The sequence below is a fragment of the Podarcis cretensis genome, assembly GCF_951804945.1.
Source record: "Podarcis cretensis genome assembly, chromosome: 15".
In the NCBI taxonomy this organism is placed as follows: domain Eukaryota; kingdom Metazoa; phylum Chordata; class Lepidosauria; order Squamata; family Lacertidae; genus Podarcis; species Podarcis cretensis.
Window position 1 is genome coordinate 22,508,825 of NC_137185.1, and position 20,249 is coordinate 22,529,073.

The 20,249-nt window shown below is 43.8% G+C and overlaps 2 long non-coding RNA genes across 2 annotated transcripts in view; both read left to right on the top strand.

Moving 5' to 3' along the window:
- The window catches only part of LOC307203805, a 55,397-nt gene extending 42,122 nt beyond the window's left edge, over window positions 1-13,275 (top strand). Inside the window, exon 3 of the long non-coding RNA XR_013833369.1 lies at window positions 12,990-13,275. This is a non-coding gene — a long non-coding RNA (uncharacterized lncRNA). The remainder of the gene's footprint in view (window positions 1-12,989) is intronic.
- Window positions 13,276-16,104: 2,829 nt separating this feature from the next.
- LOC307203797 overlaps window positions 16,105-20,249 on the top strand; it is a 32,274-nt gene continuing 28,129 nt past the window's right edge. The window contains exon 1 of the long non-coding RNA XR_013833360.1: window positions 16,105-18,637. This is a non-coding gene — a long non-coding RNA (uncharacterized lncRNA). The remainder of the gene's footprint in view (window positions 18,638-20,249) is intronic.

The following is a 20,249-nucleotide window of genomic DNA, read 5'->3' on the forward strand; positions in this document are numbered from 1 at the left end:
GAAGGTGGGAGGGAGGCAGAAATCTGTCTTAGCAACAGAAGAAAACAACCTTCTCTCCTCCCTGCCCTCGTCACCTCCCAGTGTCCCAGCTCTGTACATGGGGAAGATTCCTGCTTATGTTTCTTAATAATATTTTGAACTGGCCTGCTTCTCAGATGGAATGTGGCTTAAAATAAATGAGGACTAGCTTACCTGGGCAACTCCCCATTAGCTTTATAAAGGTTATGTGTGTGAGAGATAATTTCCCCTCCTTCTCCAGTCATCTGATCTTCGGGCAGAAATAGATGGCTATTGTCTCGTTTGGTTCTTAATCTCTCCCTGTAGGTAACCCTGACTGCAAATTAAGATCAGCTTCATTTATTTCTGCCTTTAATAAGTTCCCAGTACAGATGAAAGCATCATTTGAAACCCACTCTAGTTTTATCGGACAGGATGGTATTTATTTACCACTAGGACGATGTTCATGAAAGGGTAGGAATGTGTATGGCAATGTGGTCCCTGCCAGACACATTCTTTCCCAGAAGGCCTTGGGCACATGCCTCTCTGTCTTCTGACTTATTGCAGAAACTGGGGGCCTTTGGCCTTCCAGGTGTTGCTGAACAATGACTCCCATCTGCTTACTGACAACCTTGCCAAACCAACTTCAATGGCTACTAGCCATGATAGCTGTATTCTACCTCCACCATCAGAGTCAATAGTCCTCTGAGTATACTAGGTACTCAGGGAATTATAAGTGGTTTAACAGTCAATCCCTCCCTGCAGCGAACTCTGGGAATTGTAGCTCTTGGAGTGGAATAAGGATCTCCTCAGCACCCTTAAACTACAGTTACCAGGATTCTTGGGGGGGGGGGGGGAGCCATGGCTGTTTAAAGTGGTATGATGGTACTTTGAATGTATGGTGCAGATGGAGCCCTAATGTGATATTTCCCTCCTCTGAAAGAAAGACGTGGAACTGAACATAAGCCAGTTGCTTTCAGTATGTTTTAACACATGGCAGTGGTTAGACACATGCTGCAAGAGACTGAAATACGCTACTTCTTGGTTCAGTCCAGCTTTCAAAGCCCAAGCTAGAGCCTTTGTAAGATCAATTAACAGTGCTGAGATCTACTGGATATAGCCAATCTGTGTCCAACTTTAGCCCATAAAAATGATTTGGGAATTTGGTGCTAAGGGAATTGATGATGGAGTGTGTGTGTGTGTAAAAGCTATATTGTATCATTTTTTCTGGGAAAGACCTTGGGTCTGGTCTTTGATCATAATAAATTATCTATCTATCTAAGACCTTGGGCCCCCATCAAAGTTCAAGTCACTCTCAGCTAGCCATGGGCCAGAAATAGGTGCCTTGAAGGGACTGCCCTTCTCCACCTTCACCTAAAGACTCATCCAGCAAACTCAGCAGAGCCTGTGCTCTGAGCTCTGCAATCTGGATGAGTTTTCAACCTTCTTACCACAACACTACACCCAGGGGAGCCAGCATGGCATTCTCCAAGCAATGTTGTGCTGCAGCACTCACCATTCTTGACATTTGTGCATGCTGGTTGGAGATACACTTTTGTATCCCACTTTTCCTCCAAAGGAGCTTAGGGTGACAGGCAACAAAACAGCCAAAGAGTACATTAAAACAGTTCAAAACATCTGAAAACATTCAAGTCCTTGCTTTTTCCCTTTCAATGGAGATTTGTTCTGCCTGTGCTCCAAGACAGTGAAGTTTGTGTCTACGGGAAGCAAAAGACTCATGTTGAAATCCACTCTCGGAAGCTATTAGCATGCTGTCAAGGGCCATAGACAGCTCTGAGAGGTTGACTCTCTCCTCCTTGTTGACATCCACACTCTTAAGGAATCTCCATGCAATTTTCAATCCTTTCCTGGGCTGAGCGGGAGACAACTTGCTCAGGACTTGCAAAGACCAACAACGTTGAGAGGGGCACCACATTAGCTAGAGCTTTTGTGCTGGCAGCTGGTGACATAGTGGGCTGTGTTGCTCACCTGACTTCCATCCAGCTGAGCCACAGATGCAAAGCAGGATGGAGAGGGAAAAGGGGGTGTGGACAGGGTGGGGTGGGGAATGCGTTTTAAATATCTGGTGTGTACACAACCCCAGTGTGTATCAAATCACAGCTTTCTGTGTGATGCAGACACACCTTTTAGGATTTTCTTTGCTTACTGTTCCAAGGGAAAGATGTTTTCTAGTTTGCATTTTCAGGGGTTTCTAGTAAACAAGGGAGCCTTGGGATATGTAAAGGCTCAGTTTTTTAGTTAGTGTGGGTGTACATGTTGCTAACCCTGTGTGTCAATCAGTTAGCGACTCCCAAGCGTTCTTATGTATACCTGCTTTCCTTTACCACCCCCACCCCACCTCCACTTTCTTCCTTCCTCCCCAGGGGTGATTGGGGTTGTTTATTGGTGAAGAGAGGACAGATGACAAATAGGCTTAGCCACAGCAATGGAATGCAAGTGAGTCCCCGCTATTTTTAATTAAGAAGTGATGACAGCTGACTTAATTCCCTGAGTCTGCAGTTAAGAGTTTCCTGACCTAGACGTTATTGGACATGGTCCTCAGACTGATATATATTGTTCCCAGTGGTCCTGCTGTTGTGCCCTTTGTCTAGACGTATGCAGGGTGGACAAAATCTATGCTTCTTATCAGCATACACATAATGAGGCAGTGAAATGAGAATGCTTATGAGTTTGGGACAAAGCAGCAGGTGAGATGGAATTTCCAGGGGGAAACCATAATGCCAACATTTTCTACCCTTTCGCAGTATTGATCTGGCTTTTATAGTCACTTGGATTTATTGCCTACATATTTTTAAATGTATAGTATATCCTGCCTTAGTATCTCAGATCAGGGAAGATTAGACTTCCAAATAATAACCATCAATGTCAGTGAAAAATCACATGACTATTTTTCATCCTGGTAGGATTTTGATCAAGGTCCAAATATAAGAACGCTGCATGACTATCCTCAAAAGGGGTGTGGTTGTCTGGAACACTGAACAGAAACAATTCACACTGCAAAATTTTATTGCAGGTCTCACTTGTACATAGCACTCACCTAAGAAAGGATCATTATTCTTGGTATAGGACCCAACTCCTAGGAGCCAGGGTCTCTACAGCCCCCCATAAAATATTCAAGGGGCCCAGGTACCCACCCGCCCCCATTAATGGGTGTTGCCATTCAAATGGTGTCTGTGTGCCGTGTCATGTAATCAATTATGTGGGGCAGGCCTTACCTGCCCTCCAATATTTTTTTCAAGTTGGCACCCCTGATTCTTGGTAGTGACCTAGCAGCTCCCAATCTCAATTGAGTCCAAGTCTGGATTTGCAGGTAGTGCTACTTTCATAAACTATATACTTTTTTGTGCATGCTTCACAATTGAGAAAACTGTACCGCAACATCCAGAGAAGTGCCAGTTTCGAAGGATAGCTCTGCTTCATTTCACTTGAGAACTATGAATCAGGTAAAGGTAAAGGGACCCCTGACCATTAGGTCCAGTTGTGACCGACTCTGGGGTTGCGGCGCTCATCTCGCTTTATTAGCCGAGGGAGCCAGCGTACAGCTTCCGGGTCATGTGGCCAGCATGACTAAGCCGCTTCTGGTGAACCAGAACAGTGCACGGAAACGCCATTTACCTTCCCTCCGGAGCGGTACCTATTTATCTACTTGCACTTTGACGTGCTTTCAAACTGCTAGGTTGGCAGGAGCAGGGACCGAGCAACAGGAGCTCACCTCATCGCGGGTATTCGAACTGTTGACCTTCTGATCAACAAGTCCTAGGCTCTGTGGTTTCACCCACAGCGCCACCTGCGTCCCTGCTTACGAATCAGGTAGCCCTACATTAAAATGAAAACTGAACAGGTTTCTCTCCCCTGTCCTTGCTTGTGTCCCCTGTGAGGTTGGCCACATGGTAAGGAGTAATGGCTGTATCCAACATTCTCCTTTTGCTAGTGCCATGGCTCTTGAGCTGCCAGATAGGCCAGTTTTAATGTTGTGCAGCTGGGGAATCAAGTGCAACTGTTGTTTTTGACCAAAGAATTTTCCAAGTTTTGGAATTTAGAGGAAAAGGACTTTAAAATTGTATCAGCTTTCAGGCTTGGAAGACTGGCAAAGAAAGAGAAGCCCAGAGATTGTTTGATAACATTGAGATCAAAGGAGGAAAGGGATAAGATTTTGGGCCTACACTACGAAAAGTCACTGAACATTTTGGACAAAAGAATTGAAATTTATAAAGACATTCCTAAACAACTGTTGGATCTTAGATCTGCCTACTTGGAATTGGTCAGACTGTTGAGGAGCAACTCAATTATCTTCAGGTGGCAATTTCCTCAAGGATTATCCTTTACCTTCAGAGGGAAGAAGGTCAAAATCAGAACATTGGAAGATAGAGACAAATTTCTGATTGCACACGGAGAGGACCTTCAAAAAGGAATTGAATTACCTCCTGGGCCTGGAGCACCGGCGGTACCTGCACCTTCGGAACCGGAAGATCCAGTTAATAAGATACCACCCCCAGGAAATTAACCAGATTTATTCAGGATGTCTCTGCAACTTTTGAGTTGGAATATAAATGGCTGTAACATCCCGGAAAAAAGGAGGAAAATATTTCATATATTAAAAAAAGAACAATTGGACATTATTTGTTTACAAGAAACACACGTGACTAGGCTCCATAGAAAAGTGTTAATAAATAAAAGACTTGGCCAGGAATTTATATCTTCAGACAGAGTAAAGAAGAGAGGTGTGGTGATATATGCAAAAGAGAGCCTGTCACCTAATTTTTTATTTAAAGATGAACATGGAAGAATTTTGGCAATTGAGATACGGCATCAAGGAGAGAAGCTTTTGATATTAGGAATTTATGCACCCAATGAGGGGAAATCGGAATTTTATAAGAAGTTGCATGAGACTATGTTGGATTATCTGGACTACAACAACATCATTATGATGGGAGATATGAATGGGGTCGTATCAACTAATATGGAGAAGTCACAAAGCCAAAACATCACAAAAGACGGCAGACTACCAAAGACTTTTTTTGAAATGACAGACAATATGGATCTGATTGACATCTGGAGAACAAAGAACCCCTTGGGAAGAGAGGGAACATTTTTCTCTGAAGCCCAGCTGACCTGGACAAGAATCAACCAAATATGGATATCTAGAGGTCTGGCACCCAAGGCCAGAAAGGTGGAAATCTGCCCAAAGACCTGCTCCGACCATAACGCAGTAAAGATGGATATGACACTATTACCAACCGGTTCCTTTAGATGGAAGATGAATGACAACTTGTTTAGAGATCAGGAGATTATTAAGAAGGCCCAAAAAGCCTTGAAGGATTACTTTGAGATAAACATGAACACTACGGTGGAAAAAAGAATTATCTGGGATGCAAGTAAGGCTGTGATGAGGGGGTTCTTGATACAACAGAATGCTGTAAAGAAAAAGATACAAAATGAGAGAAAAGATAAGATCTTGGAGAAAATCAAAGAATTAGAGAAGAAGTTAAGATCAAACCCGAAGTCACAGCCGATTCTGAGAGAAATTAAACTTTATCAAGCTCAATATTCTAAATTGATAAATCAGGAAATAGAGTGGAAGGTTAAACTAATGAAACAAAAAACTTTTGAATCGGCGAATAAATGTGGAAAACTGCTAGCTTGGCAGTTGAAGAGGAGACAAAAACTAAATACAGTTACAAATCTAGAGCTTGAAGGAAGAAACATTCAGAACCCGGCAGACATTAGAAAGTGCTTCCAGAGATACTTCAAAAAATTATACACTCAAGGGCCGCAAGATGAGGTTGAGATTAAACAATTTTTGGAAAAAAATGGACTACCAAAATTGTCACAAGAAAATAGATTAATCCTGAACTGTAAAATAACACGACAAGAGATTGAACAAGCCATTCAGAACATGCAACTGGGCAAATCTCCAGGGCCAGATGGGTTGACCTCCAAGTATTATAAGACATTAAAAGACTACTTGATACAACCATTGATGGAGGTTAGCAATGAAATTATGGAGGGGAAGAGGGCGCCGGAATCGTGGAAGGAAGCCTTTATCACATTGATACCAAAATCGGAAGCTGAAAAGACACAACTTAAGAACTATCGTCCCATCTCTCTTTTAAATGTGGATTACAAAATATTTGCAGACATTTTGGCAAGTAGACTCAAAAAAGTTCTAAATGAAGCAATCCACAAGGACCAGGCAGGCTTTCTCCCAGGTAGACATTTGTTCGCCAATACAAGGAACATTATTGACATGTTGGAACTTCTGCAAACAGATATAAATACAAAAGCAGTATTAATTTTTATAGATGCGGAGAAGGCCTTTGATAATATTTCCTGGAAATTTATGAAGCGAAATTTAAAAGAAATGGGAGTGGGACGGGGTTTTGAGAATGGGATTGATGCAATATATTCAGAACAAAAGGCCAAACTGATAGTTAACAATGTGGTTACAGAAGAGTTTAAAATTGAAAAAGGAACACGACAAGGCTGCCCCATTTCCCCTTTGCTTTTTATTCGGTCCTAGAGGTGCTCTTGAACATGATTAGAGAGGACCGGTTGGTGGAAGGAATTCAGGTCGGAGCGAAACAATATAAACTTAAAGCTTTTGCAGATGACCTAGTTTTGACCCTGCAGGAGCCAGAATCTAGTACGAAAAGAGTATTACAATTGATTCAAGACTTTGGTCGGGTGGCGGGTTTTAAATTAAACAAACAGAAAACTAAGGTGTTGGAAAAAAATTTGACAGATACAGAGTCAGAACGGTTTCAGAGAGAGACAGAATTAAAAGTGGTTAGAAAAGTAAAGTACCTAGGGTTAAACATAACAGCAAAAAATCTGAGTCTATTTAAGGATAACTATGAAAAATGTTGGTCAGAAATTAAGAGAGACTTAGATAGTTGGACAAAATTGAAACTTTCCTTGTTAGGCCGAATTGCTGCTATCAAGATGAATGTATTGCCAAAAATGTTGTTTTTGTTCCAAACACTGCAGATTGTGGACAAGACGGAGTGCTTCCGGAAGTGGCAGAGAGACATCTCTAAGTTTGTCTGGCAGGGCAAAAAGCCCAGAATTAAGTTTAAGATATTAACGGATGTGAAAGAAAGAGGGGGCTTTGCCCTGCCAGACCTAAAGTTGTATTATGAAGCCGCAGCTTTCTGCTGGCTAAAAGATTGGCTACTTCTCGAAGACACTGACGTATTGGACTTGGAAGGTTTCAATAATGCTTTTGCTTGGCATGCATACTTATGGTATGACAAGGTTAAGATCAATAAGGCCTTTAAGAACCATATTGTCAGAAAAGCAGTGTTTAATGTCTGGACAAAATATAAAGACTTATTGGAAAACAAAACTCCAAGGTGGCTTTCACCTCTGGAAGCTAAGGCCCGAAAAAGACCCAATATGGAGGCCAAATGGCCAAAATATTGGGAAATACTAGAAAAAGATGGAGACAATTGGAAATTGCAGAGTTTGGAGAAATTAAAGGATAAAGTGCGAGACTGGTTACACTACGCTCAGATTAAAGAAGTTTTTAAAAATGACAAAAAGTTAGGGTTCCAGGTGGAGAAATCGAAATTGGAAACAGAACTGTTAGAACCTAAGACTGAGGTACTTTCAAGAATGTATAACTTGCTGTTAAAATGGAACACACAAGACGAAACGGTTAAATCGGCTATGATAAAGTGGGCACAGGATATTGGGTATAATATCATGTCTGATGACTGGGAAAGGTTGTGGACCACTGGGTTGAACTTCACTGCTTGTAACGCTTTGAAGGAAAATGTAATGAAAATGATATATAGATGGTACATGACCCCAGTTAAACTTGCCAAAATATACCACCTGTCTGATAATAAATGTTGGAAATGTAAAGAAAATGAAGGAACATTCTTTCACCTCTGGTGGACGTGCCCTAAAGTGAAGGCTTTCTGGGAAATGATATATAATGAGTTGAAAAAGGTATTTAAGTATACCTTCCTTAAGAAACCAGAGGCCTTTCTTCTGGGTATTATCGGCCAGAGGGTGATAAAGAAGGACAGAACTTTTTTCTTGTATGCAACAACGGCAGCAAGGATACTCATCGCTAAATATTGGAAAACCCAAGATCTACCCACACTGAAAGAATGGCAGATGCAACTGATAGACTATATGGAACTGGCTGAGATGACCGGCAGAATCCGAGACCTGGGAGAGGAGAGGGTTGAAGAAGATTGGAAGAAATTCAAGATTTACCTACAAAAATATTGTAATTTGGTTGAATGTTAATAAGGATGCTAGATCGCAAACAATTGAGCACCACTAAAATAGTTGGAATTAGGATGATAAGTGAGATTGAGGAAAATATAAATTTTTTTGGAGAATTATTAATTATATTTAAACGAACGGGGCATAAGAACGCAAACAAGTTGATAAATTGCTGGCAAAAATTTATAATGATGTAAGTGGGAGTGGGAGACGTGAGGGAGTCCAAAGAAGTTATGAAACTATGTTATGAAATATGTTACATTGTTTACTAATTTTGCATTGGTATTTAAAAATCTCAATAAAATATTATTAAAAAATAATAATCAAGTGCAACTGTTGCAGTGGGGGAGACTTGCAGCACAACAAATTGCACCCTCCGTTGTGCAAGAAAGTTACTAACAACCCGCTTGTGCATTCTCTTGTGCAACAATGTTCCACTGCAGCAAAACATTTCTCCAGCGAAGCAACGGTATTGCTACATGGTTTTAACTTGGTGGCACATTGGATACAACCCTAGGAACAAAAGAAAAGCCTGCTGGATCAGGCCAATGGCCCATCTAGTCCAGCATCCTGTTCTCACAGTGGCCACCCAGATGCCTCTTCTGGAAGCCCTTAAAAGGACCCAAGCACTAAAGCCCTCTTCCCCCCCCCCACGGTTTTGAGCAACTGGTATTCAGAGGCACTACAGTGGTACCTTGGGTTAAGAACTTAATTCATTCCGGAGATCTGTTCTTAACCTGAAACTGTTCTTAACCTGAGGTACCACTTTAGCTTATGGGGCCTCCCGCTACCTCTGTGCTGCCACCACGCGATTTCTGTTCTCATCCTGAAGCAAAGTTCTTAACCCGAGGTACTATTTCTGGGTTAGTGGAGTCTGTAACCTGAAGCATCTGTAACCTGAAGCATCTGTAACCTGAAGCGTCTGTAACCCAAGGTACCACTGTACTGCTTTTCACCATGGAGGCATAGCCACCACGCCTAGTATCCACTGATGGGCTTCTCCTCCATGAATTTGTCTAACCCTCTTTCAAACTCATCCAAGCTGGCGACCATCACTGGCTCCTGTGGGAGTGAGTTCCATAGTTTAACTATTCACTGCATGAAGAACCACTTTCTTTTATCTGACATGAGTCTTCTTCCATTGTTCAGCTTTGTCGCATGTCCACGAGTTTTCGTATACGCTGGTTTCTCCTGGCATTAAATGCTTCCGCATGAGACTAGGTTTCTGGTTGGGCAGTGCTGAATCCCTCCTTGTACTGTGTTCCATAGCTTAGTGATGCGCTGTGGGAAGAGTAGATGCACAGGAACAAAGAAAGAGACTCCGCAAGGCGCTTCATATGCAAAGTGAGCCGTCATGCACTCTGCTTGGAGCAGGGAGGGGGCTTCTAAACCGACTGCAGCTGCTCTCCCATCCCAAAGTGGCATTAAAACCCACCTTTGAAATGAAAGGAAGCAGGAGAGAGGAGGGAGGTGACGGGTTCTTTCCCCCTTCAGCCATGCACAACCAGTTATTTTTATTATTTTTAAAAAGCATCTCCTCTTTCCCCTGCTTTGAACATTTTGCCACCACTCCAGAGTCAAAACAGGCTGCAGGCTCCTCACCTCACTGTCATTGGAGAGCCTTCCAGATTGGAGGAAACTTTGTTTTCCAGCCTAATTAAGCTCTGATGACTTCAGCTATCTTTCCCACCCCTGATTAAGGCCACAATACTAATTAAACTCTTGGATAATTAAAAATGCAAATTGTCAGGATCCACAGCAAGCCTCTGTTTTCATGCTTCAGGACAAGAGAGAGAAGAGTTGGTAGACCCACAAGTGGGGCGTAGCAGTAAATTGGGCTCAGTCCCTCTCTGATGTGTATCAAGGACACTGGCTGCTGGGAGTAGGTTTTTTTCTCATACCCTGCAGTGAGAACATTACATTTGATTAAACCAAGTATGTGCGTAGGTATGTTCAGTTGGGTGTGAGCTGCATTGCTTCAGGAATCAACATGAACATCCGTCTAGACAGGACTACAAATCACATATGTTGCATAAGTGGGGGGAGTTTTAAAGATAAATATGTAGAGTGCAGCTGAGAGGTAGAACGCATGCTTTGCATGAAGAATCTCCCAAGTTCAGTCTCTGGCATCTCCCCAAGCAATGGGAAAGACTCTGGTCCCAAAGCCTTGGAGGGTTTACTAAATCTGCTCTGTCCCATTAAAAATTCTTAGGCTCCACCAGAGAAAGGGGACAATGGCTTCTGGCCATTCTGCACAAACACACAGGGGGCGGGAGTGGGAGTGGGGAGAGAGATTTGGTTCAGATGTTAATGTGGTGCTGCCTAATTCACACTTTCTGTAGCACTCTGTGAGCTGACACATAGCCATCTTTCGAAACTGGCACTTCTCTGAATTTTGTAACGCAATTCTTCAACCCTATTCTCAGACTCCGTTCCCCACCTGCTCTGCTACACACCTGCAGCCCTGCTCATTATGATATCTGGAGGGATGTGTGGATGGCAGGACCAGGGGAGGGTCCAGTACATTGGAAGAGTGTGTGTTTTGTAAGCAGAAAGCTGCAGGTTTGTTCCCTGGTGTCTCCTGGTAGGAAGATGAGGTACAAGGCTTGCCAGGTGGGACAGAGTGGCTCTACTAGCTCCCCAGAAGCTGGGTTACCAGGAGGGTGAGACAATGGGGAGGTCAGCATGGTACAAACGCAGCAGCAGGCTCGTCAGATGGTCTCTACTGGTGCTGGCCTCCCCACTGCCTCTTCCCTCTCCCTCCTGGTAAGCAACAGTGACCCACCTTCCAGAAAGTTGGGTAGGAGCTTCACCCCAACTGGTCAACCACTCCTGAGTGAATCCCCCCACCATTGTTGATCGTTCCTCTTCCTCCCCTCTACCACCACTGTTAGAGAACTGCCATCAGTTCAGGAGGGAGAGAGGAAAAGCCGGATGGATTACAGAAAGCCTCCAAAGATCCTTGGCGGGGGAGAGTAACCACACCTCCAGTGGAGAGGAGCTGCAGGGTTCGGAGGAGGTGAGGCATTGCCAGGACACCTTGCCTGGGCATAGCAGGGAGGGGAGAGGTCCACCGTTACCCATGCCCTCCTTGCGCAGTAAGGTGTCACGCAGAGAGGGGAGGTGCAGACTGGGCATCAAGAAATTACTTTGCTGGGGAAAGTTTAAGCCCCGCCCACTCACGGATTCTGCCAGTGAATGAGTCAGCCACGGGAGAGTGGTGCTCCAGACAGATAAAGTTTATTTTGCACCCAAAAGCAAGGCTTCACAGCCGAGCAGGGAGGTATTTGCCTGCTTGTTCTTGAGCAAGCCCTTGGAAACCTAACAACCACCAAGAACCAATGAGGAAGCAGGCAGTGGTCCCTGCTGCTCCGCCTTCTCGCACCATTGGCTGGGCCAAATCAAGAGGCAAATGTACAAGTAGGTTACTGTAATGAAGAGCAGGAGCAGGTCCACAGAGAGAGGTGTTCGCAACCCACAGTGCCACGTCTGTGCATGCGCGGGTCGCGATTCGGTGCTTCTGCACATGCACAAAGCACAATTTAGCTAAATTAGACCTCTAGTCCAGGATTGCCCACTCTGACTGGTAGCAGCTCTGCAGGACCACAGGCAGAGGGTCGTACCCATTACCTGCTACCTGATGGTTTTAACTGAAGATCCCATGGATTTAACCTGGAACCTTTTGCATAAAATGCATACACACTGACACTGATCTTTTACTAAAGCTTGCTTCAATTCCATGCCATAAGGTTCCACAGAAATTCACTACAATTAACTTAAGGTAAAGGTAAAGGGACCCCTAACCGTTAGGTCCAGTCATGACCGACTCTGGGGTTGCGGCGCTCATCTCACTTTATTGGCCGAAGGAGCCGGCGTACAGCTTCCGGGTCATGTGGCCAGCATGACTAAGCCGCTTCTGGTGAACCAGAGCAGCGCACGGAAACGCCGTTTACCTTCCCGCCAGAGCGGTACCTATTTATCTACTTGCACTTTGACGTGCTTTCAAACTGCTAGGTTGGCAGGAGCAGGGACCGAGGAACGGGAGCTCACCCCGTCGCGGGGATTCAAACCGCCGACCTTCTGATCAGCAAGTCCTAGGCTCTGTGGTTTAACCCACAGCGCCACCCGCTTCCCTGGGCCACAATTAACTTACATAGCCCTAACTCCTGACTTTCACTTGGGTCTCCACTCTCAATCATCTCCCCATCAGTCACCTGGGGGAGTAAAGATTGCCAGTCCTTCTTCAAGCTCCATGTACCCTCACAGTTCAGCAACCACAGGTGATTTGTGTAGATTGGAGTCAGTCTCTTTCTTATACAGTGGGTGCTCGGGTGTGGGCCCTTGGCAAATGCCCAGCCTTACCAATCCTTGGTGCCACCCCTCTTTCTGGTAGGCTATCCAGTAACTCCATTGGGTGAAAAGGCTGTAAAAATTAAAAGGATTTAAAAGAAACCACACAAAGTATAGGGTTGTTTTAGCACTTTCCCAGTTGGAACCAGCTACTTGGAAACAGCCATATAATCATGGCAGCTCATCGTGGAGTTTTGCCAGATTTGACTCACTGTGTGTCTCTTGTCTGATAGCCCTGATTGGCCGACAGTTATGGCAAACTGTGCTCCATTGTCCTGTCTATGTGTTTAAAATGTAACAAAAGAATAAACAGGGAGTCATTGTCTCAACCCGTGGTGGATTTCCCCTCCCCTCCTCTCTCTTTCTCCTTCTCGCACACAAAGAGCTGCAGGTGTTTTCCTGGAGACACAAAAGTTAACAAGGATAGAGGTGTTGGCCAACAGCCAGAAGGATAAAATTGCCCAGAAGAGAAAGATGAGGAACTACAAGAGTCATCCCATGCTGAGTTTTTGTACCTTTGTGGCTCTCGAAGCAAACACATAGGTCAGTAATCAAAGGTTTAGAAAGTCATTTGGCTCCTGTGGCTTGGCCTCCGAATCAGAATGCAGAGACCATCTGCTGGGCTGAAGTTTGTCTTTTGAGGGCTATCCACCATGTCCCAATCTCAGTTACGCCACTGTAAGCCCAAAACTCTGCCCTGGAGAAAGTCAAAACGAGTCACTTTTGGCGATACATCAATGCAATTGACGATAATCTGATTCCCCTCCCAACCCCCACCCACCCTTAGTAATTCTCTCTCTCTTTTCTCTCCCCCCCCCCTCTCTCTCTCTCTCTGCCAGGGTAATATTTGTGCCCTGGCCCCCTTTTTAACTGTGTTGTCATGGCGATGGGCTTCTCTTCTCTGGAAAGGGTGAGGAATCTCTGAATTATTGTCCCCAAACGTTTATCTACCCACCTCAATCAAAGTATGAGTTCAATGAAAGTACAAAACACAAAGAAATAGCAGCCTTGGCTGTTGTTCCAACGTCTCCTGGTCTCCCCTCTTTCGGAGGCCAAAGGCTTCACTGCCAAGCTCATCCCCAGATGCCCCAATAAAGCCCATGCTTTGTCTAATGGTGGCAATGTTGATGGTAATCGGTGGGAAGAAGGGATTGCCAAGTGGGCACTGGAATGGTGTGCCTATCTTTTAGTGCTTTGCAAATGGGGCCTTTTGTGGGGGGCAGTCTGTGTCGTTGAACAATAAATGGAGTGTATGCACATAAGGGAAGTCTGGGGTTTTTTTTGATGGGGAGAGGGAGGAATTCTGGCTACAGAAACATCAGTAGTGCAGCAGCAAAGTCAGAAGTTCAGGCTGTCTTCATGCTCACAGACCTGGCACCTCACAGTCATGCTCCCTCTCGGATTATGCAGCCTTCTAAAATTATACAACTAATAATTCAATTTCTGAATGATATCCTACTCTGCGCAATACCCTTTTTGAGATGCGGCTACAACGCTGGTTGGAAATGAATCAGAGTAGGCAAAATATTCAGGACTGGGAATGCCTTGGAGTTAGAAATAGCTTGTTCCAGTGCTGCTTAAGGGATTCCATCTTTGCAAATGCCTCTATGACAGAGCATGAATCAGGTCTTTTAGACCAGGGATGGGAAACTAGTGTCCTGGAAGCCAGATGTGGCCCCCCAGACCTCTCTATCTGGCCATCATGGCTCTTCCCAGGCCACACCCCTGGTCACACCCCCCAGGTGCAATTGCCTGGCAGGGGTGAGTTCTGGAACCAAGATGATGTTCTCAATTGTGGATGTCTGCAAAACCTTTGGCATTTTGGTGACTGTAGAAAAGAATCACTTCCATGGCTCCAGCCACTTTTTGCCTCTGGTACTTTCTGTTCCTTGCCTCTCACCAAACCCAGTTTCTCATGTGGCCCCTACTGCCACTCTCATGTGCCCCCAGAAGTGACAGAAAGCAAAGCCTTGATAGGAAAAGAAGCTTCCCCTGTCTTAGTGCCAAAAGTGTCCATTGGATTTTTCACTCCTCTGAACATTGCAAGACAGCAGTTTAAATGTATCAAACTGCACATTTAAATGAGTATTTTGAAGAAGAAAAAATATACACATATATTTTAAGAGAGAGAAAGCATATATTTAAATACTTATTTGGGGATGATTGTTTTAAAAAAATAAAAAATAAACAAATCATAGAATAATGTGGGCAGAATTATGGGTAAAAACATGAGGAAGTGACACAGTCTCTCAAGAGTCAGATCCGCTACTTACTAGCTTGTATTCTTATTGAGGTGCTGCTATTGTCAAAGTCCTCCTGTAGATGCAAAGAGGAGAGAACCTATCAATAATGACTGATGATTTCTGATTACATTTCTTTACCGCAGATCTCCCCTTTTCCACCCTTTCACATCAAGGTACTGGGTTTGGGGTGGGGTAGTTTGAAGCATTTATAACACTAGTACTTTGACATTGGATTTGTAGAGTAGCTTAACATTCCATTTCCCTTCACAAGGAATTCTGTGGATTGCAGTTCTGGGAATATGTGCTCATAACAACTCTCAGAACCCTTAACAAACTCCAGCTCCCATAATTCTTTGGGAAAATCCATGACTGTTGAAAGTGGTGTCATAGTGTGGCCTTAGTATAAGGAACATGTAAGACCGCATATGAAAATGCACATAGATTTCTCAAAGAAATAATGCACCATGGCGGCATAAACAACCAAAGTTACATATAATTTCTTATGTTAACAATACTCCAGTGTTCATTTTTATAAGCTGCTGGATATTGGCATTGCTTGTATCACTTTTCAAGAACCCTCACCATGTTCTGCATTGTATCAGTATGAGAAAGCCAAAATAAATAAAGAATGTGGCACTGAGAAACACATGTATAACTTTAACGAAATGGCAAAATGCTTGGTGTGTTTTAATGGAAGCCTTCCTCAGGAGCACATTAATTTAGTTTACTGATATTTCCAGTAAGGCTACACCACCAGGAGTGGTGAAGGCTGCAGTTCATCACAGGCCACTCCATGGCTGAAATGGGATTTGAACTCAGGTCTGTCAGGACTGTCTGAAACACCTCCTCTCACCCCCAGTGTCCCAGCCCCATAGAGGGTGTACATGGATTTTCAAGTGCTCCTCCTGGTGAAAACCATCATTTCCTCAACACTGACACCACATGATGAAATATAAGCATCGTTTGAAACTTGAGTATCTGGTCATTTTATCATGCAATTTGTCAGCTCAGCTTTTGGAGGAAGGGCTCTTGGGACGGATAAATCTGCCAATTTCAGTTCCTTTCATTGTCTCATTTTCCCAGCCTTAGATTCAGTTTTCCACATTTCCACATGTGAGTTTTTCCTTTTTAAGTCCTCATAAAAATTCACCAGCTTTTGTAGTGTGAATTTATCCCAATATACACATTTTGGCAAAGCTATTACGAAATTTTGGCATGCTTCATTCAATAATATATGCATTTCTATGCACACTTTACCCTAGTATATGCCTTTTTCATGTCACACTGGGCTTAGAGAACAGCATTGCAAAATCCGTAGAAAGGTGAATGTCAAAAGATGGTCATGTTTCGGTTCACATATGGTTCTGGAAAATACAGATTCTTTGAGTTCACCTTTGAATGTGAACTGAATTGAGTTTCTTCTACAACTGTAGGAGGGGCGTTGGCCAATCCGCAAGATGTATTCCTCCTTAAAAACAAGAAAAGTCCTCTCTCTGTTCTATGTCTGTATGTGTGTGAGAGAGGCCTCCCACTTCTTTCCAGCAAGAGAATGCAAGCAAATCTTGGCCCAAAAGCACTTTGCTCAGCAGCTTTTGGCTTGTTTTAATTGGCCAGCCCTGCAAGCATTCTGGACACTGTACCTGTGCCAACAAAAATTCTCCACTTAGGTTCAGCAAGTCCTGATTCTGAGAACAGGAGAGGGACATGGACTTAACATAAGGAATGAGAAAAGCCAGGCTCATGTGTTGTTAAAACAATTCCTTGGAAAGGTGGTGGTGTGAGGAGAACATATATAGCGTATAGAAAATATCAACTACACCCATTTGCTGATTCTTCTCAGGAGCCTATTTGACTTTTCCTGGCGTAAAGATTACTGCGGCTGTTCTTGAGCTACCTTTATTTTTGAGGGGGGGGTGAGCGTGTAAGATGCATGTTTCATATCAAAACAGTAGCAGGTTGATTCCTCTGAGAAAAGCCAAAGGAAGCCAACTGACCATGCATTGTGGTTTGCCGAAGCCTTGACCATCTGAGTCTCTTGATGGTTTGGGGAACCCAAGAAGGCTTATTTAGCTCCCAGTGGGAAGACAAACAGGTCACGCTGGTGAGATGCATTCGGCTTCCTAGGTCCCAAGTTGGACAGACCTGCAATTCAGATTGTCGGACTCATTTACTGGAGATCTGTCTGATGGCAAGGGGCCTGTCTTCCCATGCCAGCCAGAAATGCTATCTAGTGTTTTCAGTTCACAACCCTGAAATCCACGCTCTACCTTCTAAAAATCCCCCAGATGCCTCAGCAGCAGAGATGTGTAAATCTGTCAGTTTTGGTTTCTCTCCGTTATTCATTTTTCCAATCATAAATTTGGTTCTCCGCATTTGTTTGATTTTTTTAAAAAAGTATTTATTGCATTTATATCCCACCCTTTTCTCCAAGGAGAACAAGGTGGCATATGTGGTTTTCACCCTCTTCATCTAATCCCCACAACAATCCTGTGGTGTAAATTAGGCTAAGTGGCAGTGACTGGCCCAAGGTGACCCAGTTTGCTTCATGGCTGAGTAGAGATTTGAACCCTGGTCTCCGAGGTCCTAGTTTGGAATCCAACCACTACACCATGCTGGTGTCTTCCTGAAAATTTACCAGCATTTTCGTGCAAATATTCCCCCAATAAAGCCCTGTTTCTGTGCAATTTTGCCTAACACATACACTTTTGCAAAGCAAAAAATTTGTACGCTTGTTTTGCCAACCTCAGTGGCTGAGCCACCTCCTTTGCAAAACCAAGGTTTAGAAGGCTTTGCAGTGGCTAAAAAGCTCTCCTTTTGTGTTGATTGCATGGCTCTAGGATGCTGGAGACAGGGAACCCGCTGGGACTCTGCTGCAGAAATTGCAATGGGTCTTCAGCCCTCTGCAACCCCCAAACCACTACTTCTCTTGCCTTTGCTGAAGAGGTGCTGCCGGGATAGAGAGCACTGGGAAAGCTGGCCATACAAGCTAGCCATCTAAAGAAGCATGGGGACTGTAGTTTATCCCTAACAAAGCGACAATTCCCAGCACCCTTAACAAACTACAGCTCCCAGGATCCTTTGAGGGAAGCCATGCTCTTTAAAGGTATGGTAGCAGTGTGAAGGGACGCGGGTGGCGCTGTGGGTTAAACCACTGAGCCTAGGACTTGCCGATCAAAAGGTTGGCGGTTCGAATCCCCGCGATGGGGTGAGCTCCCGTTGCTCGGTCCCTGCTCCTGCCAACCTAGCAGTTCGAAAGCACGTCAAAGTGCAAGTAGATAAATAGGTACCGCTCCGGCAGGAAGGTAAATGGTGTTTCCGTGCACTGCTCTGGTTCGCCAGAAGCGGCTTAGTCATGCTGGCCACATGACCCAGAAGCTGTACGCCGGCTCCCTCGGCCAATAAAGCAAGATGAGTGCCACAACCCCAGAGTCGGCCACGACTGGACCTAATGGTCAGGGGTCCCTTTACCTTTTATAGCAGTGTGACTATAGTCTGCCCTGGAATAAGGCAGTTCCCTGTGTTACTAGTTACTGATCGGAAAACGCTGCAGTCAACTTCTCTTCCACTACGTTGGGCAACCTTCGTGTTGTTTTTTTAAACGTGCGGCATCTGTTCAGAGGTTATCCTAATCCTGTGGTTTTCCCACCAGCCTGAAGATCAGCATCATTCCTATTTTCCAGCTGGATATGGAAACGAGGTGGAGATTGCAGCTTACCAAAGGCTATTCTATCACTGAGCTCAAATGTGGATGCAGGAATCACAGCTCTGAACAAGTACCATGCCCACTGGTGAGAAATGATGGATGTGTTCCAAGCATTCTGTTGAGTTCATGTGTGGTGGGCATGCACTATCTATCTCTCACTCTTACATTCTATACATTTTCCTTGGACATACATGCATTGCCATAATTATACCCATATATTTAGAACGTTGATGCAAGTTTTAATCTGTTTTTAGTTTATTTATTATTTTAACTTTTTGAAAGTTTAAAGTTATTGTTGTTGATTCTGCTTATTGATAATTTTATTTTATCTTTTTTTGCAAACTGCTTTGAGGGTTGGGTTTTTTGGTATTATTATTATTCAATATTCAAAAGAGTTATAAACAACTTACAATCACAGAAATAAGGTGGATTATAAAAATATACACCTCAAGTCTCAAAAGCCACAGGCAAGAGATGCACCTTCAGGATTCTCTAGAAGCTGTACAGTGGTACCTCGGGTTAAGAACTTAATTCGTTCTGGAGGTCCGTTCTTAACCTGAAACTGTTCTCAACCTGAGGTACCACTTTAGCTAATGGGGCTTCCCACTGCCGCCATGCCGCCACCACACAATTTCTGTTCTTATCCTGAAGCAAAGTTCTTAACCTTGAGGTACTATTTCTGGGTTAGTGGAGTCTTTAACCTGAAGCGTCTGTAACCCGAGGTACCACTGTAATAATGAAGGTTCCAGACACAACTCTGTTAGGAGTTCCACAGTCTAGGAGCCACCACAATTCCTCCTCCTGGGCCACCACCACCCTGAGCTTCTGAGGGTGGTGGAATGATTGAGAGGGCCTCCTCTGACAATCTTAGCACCCAAGAGGGTCTGTAGGGGAGGAGACGATCTTCCAGGTATTTGGAGCCTGAGTCATTTAGCACTTTAAACACTAATATGACCCCATTGAATTGAGCCCAGAAATAAACTAGCAACCAGTGTAAGTGTTTAAAAAGGGGATTATATGAGATCTAGATGGAACCTCAGCCAGTAATCTGGCTCCTGCATTTTGGACCAATTGAGTCATCTTCAAAGGCAGCCCCATGTATGCATGCGTGTATATATTTGTACCTTGCATTTTAGCCAACAAGGTTGGCTATATATATATAGTTGCCTATATAAATCAGAAAACATGACCAACTAAAATTAAAAACGGTATGCCAAAACACATAGCCTTGCAATAGTGCGAGATGAAACACTCCCTTTCATGCTGGCTCTACTTTTGCCTTGCTTTAACTCCTATGGCCCCTTTTTGTTAATGTATCCTATTACTGAAGTAAATCTCAGTAATGACTTTGGTAAAGAAAACAATAATAAAAAGTTCATTTATAATACATTCCTGATAAGCTTTTCTGTCTTTTGAACCATCCACACAGTAATGAACATAAATGCTGTGCATTTTCTAAATATATCTTCAGGATTTCCCAGGGCATTTAAAATTAGATTTGAGTACGATCTTTTGGAGAAACATAATGATTCCTGAGCCTCATCTGAGGCAATTAAAAGAGGAACTTTGACATTTAAGATATCATTCTCCCCCTTCATTAAACAATTATAAATAATAGCAATAATTAACAAATTTGCGCCATTCATTATCTGCCTAAGTAAACCTTTCAGGTTAATAATTGGAGCCGTTAACTCTCA